This window comes from Salvelinus sp. IW2-2015, linkage group LG13, assembly GCF_002910315.2.
Source record: "Salvelinus sp. IW2-2015 linkage group LG13, ASM291031v2, whole genome shotgun sequence".
In the NCBI taxonomy this organism is placed as follows: domain Eukaryota; kingdom Metazoa; phylum Chordata; class Actinopteri; order Salmoniformes; family Salmonidae; genus Salvelinus; species Salvelinus sp. IW2-2015.
Window position 1 is genome coordinate 47,943,961 of NC_036853.1, and position 8,316 is coordinate 47,952,276.

The 8,316-nt window shown below is 42.4% G+C and overlaps 1 protein-coding gene across 1 annotated transcript in view; it reads right to left on the reverse strand.

Annotated features, from left to right (window-relative positions):
* Window positions 1-8,316, reverse strand: part of LOC111971721 (uncharacterized) — a 233,612-nt gene that overhangs the window by 169,229 nt on the left and 56,067 nt on the right. The gene's annotated exons all lie outside the window — the stretch shown is intronic.

The window sequence follows — 8,316 nt, forward strand, 5'->3', positions numbered from 1 at the left end:
AGAACCCCAGATATTGTGATGAGCGTGATGCTAGACTTTGCTCTCACACAGTCACACAGTATCTGCGCATGTACATGAGTTCGCTTCACGCTGCTACAACGTGGTAGCCGCAGGACCAAAACATCAGAAGTTTAGCCTCGTGCTTCAACGCTCTTAGTTGTTGTAGAAATTGACCCACTACTGCTGTTCACTTTGTGCATCTAAGTCATCTCCCTGAGTCTACCTTTATTGCAGGGTTTGATCTAAACAAACTTTCTATGTTATAGAGTGGAATGTTTTTTCTGCTGGTGTATCCTGAGGTAGCTCCTCTCTGAGAATCTCTTCCCGCAGTGCGTAAAGGCGTTATGGACTCTCTCCTGTGTGGATCTTCAGGTGCGTCTTRAGCAGGTGTTGGCGGGAAAACCTCTTCTCGCACTGTGGGCAGCTGTAMGGTTTCTCCCCTGTGTGGATCCTTTGGTGCCTCTTCAGGCTGCCAGACTGAGCGAAGCACATGTGACACTGGGGGCAGCTGTAGGGTTTCTCRCCTGTGTGGATCCTCTGGTGGATCTCCACATTCTGGGAGCAGCTGAAGCCTTTGTTACAGAACATACAGAGGAACCGTTTCTCTTTACTATTGCCTGATGTTGCTCCCCGAGCCTTGGCCCTTTGGTCCTTTGAGTTCAATACCTGATCGAAAAGGACACGGCCGTGTGAATCGGATGGCCCCATCGACGTGGACACTGAGTCGCATTCCCTGAACGTGTGTGTAGGGGAGTGGGTCTCAACATTTGGATTTGTCTCRAAGCTTTCCCTGTAATCTAAGAAATCTCTGCCTTGTGAGTGTCTGTTTCCTAGGTGACTATCTGCATTCCATGTGGGAGGAACAACACCCTCCACTTTCACAGTCACCTCATCTATCACTATAACCTTCCCTTTCTTATCTAGGCACCCTTCAGAGTATACACTACTACTGTACCGTTCCAGTCCCCTCTAGACAGATCAGTACTGCTCTCTAAACCTAAGGTCATGTTACCAGGGTCCATTCTGTAGCGTAAGAACAAACGGAATCATCACACTAGTGTCTTCGCGTCATCATCGCCACGGCAATGACCATCCTCTGGCTCTGGTGAATACGGTAAAGTACTCTGAATCCGGAGTAGGAGGACAGCCCAGGTCTCCATGGGTCTGATCTGTGCGTCAGAACCTGTGTGTAAAGCCTGTGTGTTAAAGTCTTGGTGTCGGTCTCTGACTTGAGGACGGCGTTCTGCGTTCCACTGACCTCCCTGATGCTGGGTTGGTTCCTGGGAGGCGTTGYGGCGGTGGTGGGGTCCTCTATGCTTACAGGGGGCGCTCCAGTATGGATGTCTCTGCTGTGCTGTGGGTCCTTCTCTCCTTCAGACCTCTGCTGCTTGACCCCAGGACCGGCAGCCTCTGCATCTGCAGACTGACACAAGAAGAGAGGAGGTTATTACCGGTACATGAGTTGAATTGGATAACAATGTCATAGGGAAGTCTCACAAGCTCCCCTATGGCAGATAAATAAGGATGTACATGTAAGCAAGTGAATAGCTGAGGGGAGCCTTCCGGGAGTAAACGGCCACATTTGATTTACAAAGTGATTGTAATTTTTATGCAACACTATTACACTAACCTCTATTACGATAACGTGCTGGGTTGAGGTTCCACTCCCCTCAACAGTGATTGGTTGATCATCTCTCCATGTATTGTGTCTCGCTGGCTTCACAAAGCTCCTGTGGCCTCCAGTGAGATGTTCTTCACCTGAGACAGTGACTGGGGGAAAAGAYGTGGTTAGGTACTGTCAACGGTATTTTGTACACTATTGATACTGTCTAGAATTGGCAGGGATGTAAGGTAACACTTTTCATAACTTCCTGATATACTATTTATTGATCAATGTATTATGTTCCATGCATCACATTGTTTTCATTGAGTAAATAATAGGAAATGCAGAACATGAACAATCTGGTTAGAATATGATATTGTGTCCTTGTGCAAGATAGATAAGTAATCAGGGGAATTATTGCATACTATCCAAAACGTGACCAGCAAGACCCAATTCTAGGTAACACATCTGAACACATGCAGAAGGGAACAGGGGAGAGGCAGTGCTGCTATATATGACAGGCTGCTCAGCCTTCTGTAAAATATGTGTGTCATGAACAACAATAGCTGAATGGTTTGCCTTCAAACTAAAAGTCCCCCATTGATGCAAACGGATAAAAATGGTGGAATCATGCCACAATTGGACAAGATAATTCTAAACAAGGTTGGAATGTTGTTATACAAATTCAACAAAAGACAAAAATGTAGTTTAAAGCAACAAAAAAACAACTGTTAATCGCACAGGGATGTAGACTTCAGAATTGCATTGGAGYCATAATTATATGCACTGTACAGCCTTACCTATGGATCTTGGGTCCATGAAATGGACTATCAGCCTATTCAGTGACACCCACAGATTACAATTCTGAAGAGTTTACACATATTAGCGGCGTAGCTCTTATTGTGTTACTTTAACTGTGGAAAATCARCTCACTATTCAGCCTATTGTATTGAACATTCATTTTGCAATGTACACCCTTATGCCTATGATCTTGGGAAGGACTAGGCTGTTTAATGAGGTGATTTCCCACAGTTAAAGTTCCACAATATGAGCTATAGTGCTAATATTTGTTTAAACTATTTTTACAGTTGTGTTCTGTTGTGTCACTGAGTAGGCTAATACCGCCATTTTTGGACTCAAGATCAGAGGGTAAGGGTGTACAAGGCCTGGTTCCTCTCTATGTTTTCTTCCGGGCGGTTCCGGCCTTTCTAGGGACTTTTTCCCTAACACCGTGAGCTTCTACAACCTGCATTGCTTGCTGTTTGGGGTTTTAGGTGGGTTTCTGTACAGCACTTTGACATCACAGCTGATGTAAGTCTTTATAAATAAATTAATTGAAAATTTGATTGTACATTGCAATATTAAATGTTAAATAATGCACAAATTTATTTATTTACTAAGCAAGTCAGTTAAGAAACAAATTCTTATTAACAATCGACACCCAAACCCTAACCCGGTACCGATACGCTGGGCCATTGTGCACCACCTTCTGGAGAAGGCTGAATAGTGAGGTGATTTTCCACGAGTTCCACAAAAGATCTACCAAATCTAATATTTCCTGCAAACCTTCAGAATTGTAATCTGTTGGGGAGTCACAGAGAGGCTGATACCCATTTCATGGACCCAAAGTAAGGCTGTGTGTACACTGCGAGTATAATAACGCCCCAATTTAATTCTGTAGTCTAACTACATCCACATGCGATTCAACAGATTTGTATCTTTGTCAAATATCATAACATTACAACGGTATAGCATTATCTATTGTGGGCATGATTCACTATTGTATCCGTTGTAAATCGTTTCAATGGGGTACTTTGATTTGAATGCGATCCGCGATTCGCACTATTGTTGTGCACCACACACTGGTAAATGCAAACAGTAACTCTTGACATTTCTCTGTTTCGGTCGGGGATCTTGACAGCGACTGGCGAGGACGCGCTCTCGCGTTGTCCTCTCTGCGCGCTCCCTTGCCACCTTCGTTCCAGTAGTTTCCTTCGCAAACACCCTGTTTTCTTTTCTGGCTTTGCGTTATTTCCAAACGAAAACTGCATAGTCGTCGTCTACGAGTTTACAGATCTCAGCTACAAGCTGCATTCGCTAGCACCTCCAATGATGGAGGCTATTTGAGTGGTGAAAAACAATACAGTATAGCCATTGTTCACTAGCGTTATCGAGATCACGTCTATCAATCAAGTCCTGTCTCGAGCGCCTATTAAACACTACCACGCTGCAAGTATGTGATGCTGTCCAGTTTGAATTAGTCATATATTGGAGTTTCCAGGGTGTAATAAACGTCTAAATAACATGAAGCTAAAGTGGAAATTGTTCTTCACTGTTCACTTTCTGTTTACTTCTGTGTGAGTTTCCGGTAGACTGGACGCTGTGTTGGTTATGGTTTTCCTTTCAAAGGTCGGAGTGTGAATTGCAACATTTTGTCACAAAAACAATAAGGGGAAATGGAGAAAATAAATTGCACCATCTAACACACACATTTTATACACCACTATATCCCCAAAAATACACCCCCTATCTCAGTTACTCTAGTCTCTCCAGATCTTACTCCAGGCCAACTGGGAGGATGGGACAGACCCTTCTCTTAAAACCCCTTAGATCTAAACGGCTCTAAAATCTCTTGCACTCAAAAAATATCTCTGCTGCTGCCACTTATCAAATCTGTTTTCTGGGATTTACGCTCCATCAGTGCAGTTATGATTAATAACCATAGCAGCAAAAAAAAATAGACATTAACTCTTACCTAACTAAAACTCATCCGCAGGAAAGATTTGGCATCCTGTAGTGCAATGTCTTGACTACATCGTTGTAATAAGCTAGCTATCTAGCTACAGTACACACCTAAGTTAGCTAGCTAAAAGTAGCAGTAATTGAGGCTATTTCAAGCAGGCCCAAATCTTCTCTCGAAGTGCAAGTCTAGTTTGAAAATACCCAGCTGGTGGTGCTCAGATGCTCATTCATTTTTTTTTGTCCTGAAACAATCAAGTTATTCACTAAACATTCTTCTCTCCAGATACACAAGGTGACATCGCTTAAGACTTCTGCCAGTCTATCAGCTAGGCAGGAAGACATTCCCAACCCAGCTTCAATGAGACCAGAAAAGTCCTTCATTTACTTGCAGCCTGTAAGTTTAAATAGTGGTCGGCATAGGAAGATTGATGGGGAAATTAGATGATAGCATTTTTAAACCTTGAATACAAAGGAACAGCATTCCAAAATATGTTACGCATCACTGCACTCCTAGACATTAGGTAGGTTTCCATTCAATTTGAGACAGATTTTCTTACGAATATAAAACTGCATAAAACAATATGCGCATTTTCCCACCGGCGATATGTTTCCATCAGACTTTTTGCAGATAAAAAATTAGTTTTGCTGTTAAATTCCCATGTACGATGATAAAAAATAAATACAAGTTAAATGTGTTTCCATCACATTTTCAACGCTACTGATGGTTTTGTCACAACTGTTGCGTTAAATAACAAATGTGCCTACTCTGGTCTTGGCACATGCGCTCTAGCTAACAGCTCGCACATAGAGTGGAGGTTGGCTATTAACATTTATGAGATATTTTATGGATAAGAGCGATATTATTTGTCAAACGGCAGCCAACATCAATCGTGTCACAGAATAAGACCCTCGATATTATTGGAAGGGAGTATCTTGCACATTCACCACCATGTGAAGTTATATATTTATTTAATCTGTAGCCTAAAACTCATGCTTTCCAAAGGAGTTTCCATTTAGCTTGGCAAATTTGTCAGAGGATGGGCAGAGGGGGAGAGAGAGACAAGAGAGGAATATCTGGAGTGCTGGATATGAGGGAGGATGTAAAGGATGCATTGAATGCACCATTTACCATGGCAGAGATGAAAAGAACAATAGGTAAGGCTGGGTTAACTTCACCTGGGAAAGATGAGGTGTGCTATGTTATGTTGTCCCATCTTAGTGATGAGGCACTGGGTAAGGTTTTGGTGTTGTACAACAAAATCTAATTTTATTTGTCACATGCGCTGAATACAACAGGTGTAGACCTTACAAGCCCTTAACCAACAATGCAGTTAAGAAAATAACCCCCAAAAAGAGAATAACAAATGATTAAAGAGCAGCAGTAAATAACAATAGCGGGGCTATATACAGAGGGTACCGGTACAGAGTCAATGTGTCGAGGTAACATGTACATGTAGGTAGAGTTATTAAAGTGACTATGCATAGAGAATAACAGAGTAGGAGCAGCGTTCCAGGGGGGGGGGGCAATGCCAATAGTCTGGGTAGCCATTTGATTAGCTGTTCATGAGTCTTATGGCTTGGGGGTAGAAGCTATTGAGGAGCCTCTTGGACATAGACTTGACGCTCCGGTACCGCTTGCCGTGCGGTAGCAGAGACAGTATGACTAGGTTGGCTGGAGTCTGACAATTTTTAGGGACTTCATCTGACACCGCCTGGTATAGAGGTCCTGGTTGGCCGGAAGCTTGGCCCCGGTGATGGTAGCGCGTACAGCCCAGTACCTCTGTAGTGCCTTGTGGTCGGAGGCTAAGCAGTTGCCATACCAGGCAGTGATGCAACCCGTCAGGATGCTCTCGATGGTGCAGCTGTAAAACCTTTTGAGGATCTGAGGACCCATGCCAAATCTTTTCAGTCTCCTGAGGGGGAATAGGTTTTGTCGTGCCTTCTCCACAGTGTGGGAGGAGGGGAAACTACCAGGCAGTTGGAAGGAGGCAGTAGTGGTACCAATCCGGAAGCCAGGGAAGGACACAACAAGCTATCGGCCAATAGCTTTAACATCACATGTATGTAAGATTATGGAACGTATGATTACAGAGAGGCTAACTTACTTCCGGGAGAGCAGGGGGCTACTATTGCCACATCAGAGTGGGTTCAGGAAGGGAAGGGGAACTATGGACCCAGTGCTCTGCTTAGAAGCAGAGGTAAGGAAGGCTCAGGTGAACAAGGAGACTGTAGTAGCTGTCTTTTTTGATGTGGAGAAAGCGTATGATATGTGGAAGGAGGGGTTGTTAATCAAGCTTGACATTATGGGGGTAGGAGGAAGAAAGTACACTACTGTTCCATTTTGGGGTCACTTAGAAATGTCCTTGTTTTTGAAAGAAAAGCTCATTTTTGTCCATTAAAATAACATCAAATTGATCAGAAATACAGTGTAGACACTGTTAATGTTGTAAATGACTTTTGTTGCTGGAAACAGATGATTTTTAATGGAATATCTACATAGGTGTACAGAGGCCCATTATCAGGCCCATTGTGTTCCAATGGCACGTTGTGTTAGCTAATCCAAGTTTATCATTTTAAAAGGCAATTGATCATTAGAAAACCCTTTTGCAATTATGTTAGCACAGCTGAAAACTGTTCTGATTAAAGAAGCAATAAAACTGGCCTTCTTTAGACTAGTTGAGTATCTGGAGCATCAGCATTTGTGGGTTCGAATACAGGCTCAAAAGGGCCAGAAACAAAGAACTTTCTTCTGAAACTCATCAGTCTATTCTTGTTCTGAGAAATTAAGGCTATTCCATGCGAGAAATTGCCAAGAAACGGAAGATCTCGTACAYCGCTGTGTACTACTCCCTTCACAGAACAGCACAAACTGGCTTTAAATAGAATAGAAAGAGGAGTMGGAGGCCCCGGGGCACAACTGAGCAAGAGGACAAGTACATTAGAGTGTCYAGCAACAGAAGCCTCACAAGTCTTCAACTGGCAGCTTCATTAAATAGTACCCGCAAAACATCAGTTTCAACGTCAACAGTGAAGAGGCGACTCTGGGATGCTGACCTTCAAATTACAGGAGGAGGAGGTAGATTTACAAATAGTTTTATTGGTTTTAGAACTTTATTTTTGTCCAGTTAGTGCAAGTTAATTSAATATATTTAGTATAGTTTTATCTAAAAAAATAACTTCTTGTTTCACCATTTGGATTTTTATGAAATTTCARTGAGGATGGTCCTCCACTTCCTCCTCAAACGAGCCCCCACTGTTGCATAAACTGGTAACATTATTTGATAACTGGTTAGATGGTGTTATGCTTTCCCAAAACGTTGGTCTGGTCTACATTAATGTAGCTGGAAGTTAGGTGTTGATGAGCACACTGGCTGACTCAGTGGACAGTGCTAACATAGGCCATAGATGAGATCAGTGAACACAATGTGTCGACATTTTGCAGGTAAAAAGGTAGAAGATAACCTGTAAGGACTAAGAAGAAATGCACTCAAGTAGAGTACAGGTACCAAATATTAGTGAGTAAGAAGTTTAAAAGACATTATGGTATGAAATATACGTAAGATAAATCAAAAGTAAATGTGAACTTGCTGAAATATACTTCAGTAATCAAAGTATTAGCAAACCAGACGGAATATAAAAAAAAAAAAAAATTCTTACGGCATAGCCAGGGAACTCTTCATAAAATATTCACAAACAAAACATTCGGTGTTTAGTGATACAGATCAGAGGCAGTAGGGATGACCAGGGATGTTCTCTTGATAAGTGTGGTGAATTAGACACATTTTCCTCTCCTGATAACATTCAAAATGTAACAAATACTTTTTGTGTCAGTGAAAATGTTGGAGTACAACGAATTCATAAGTTGTCCAAATGTAAAGTACAAACATGCCCAAAAACTACCTAAGTAGTACTTTACAACGCACTGACCGTTAGAGGCTCGAGCGAATCCTGCAAAGCTGATTTGTAACATA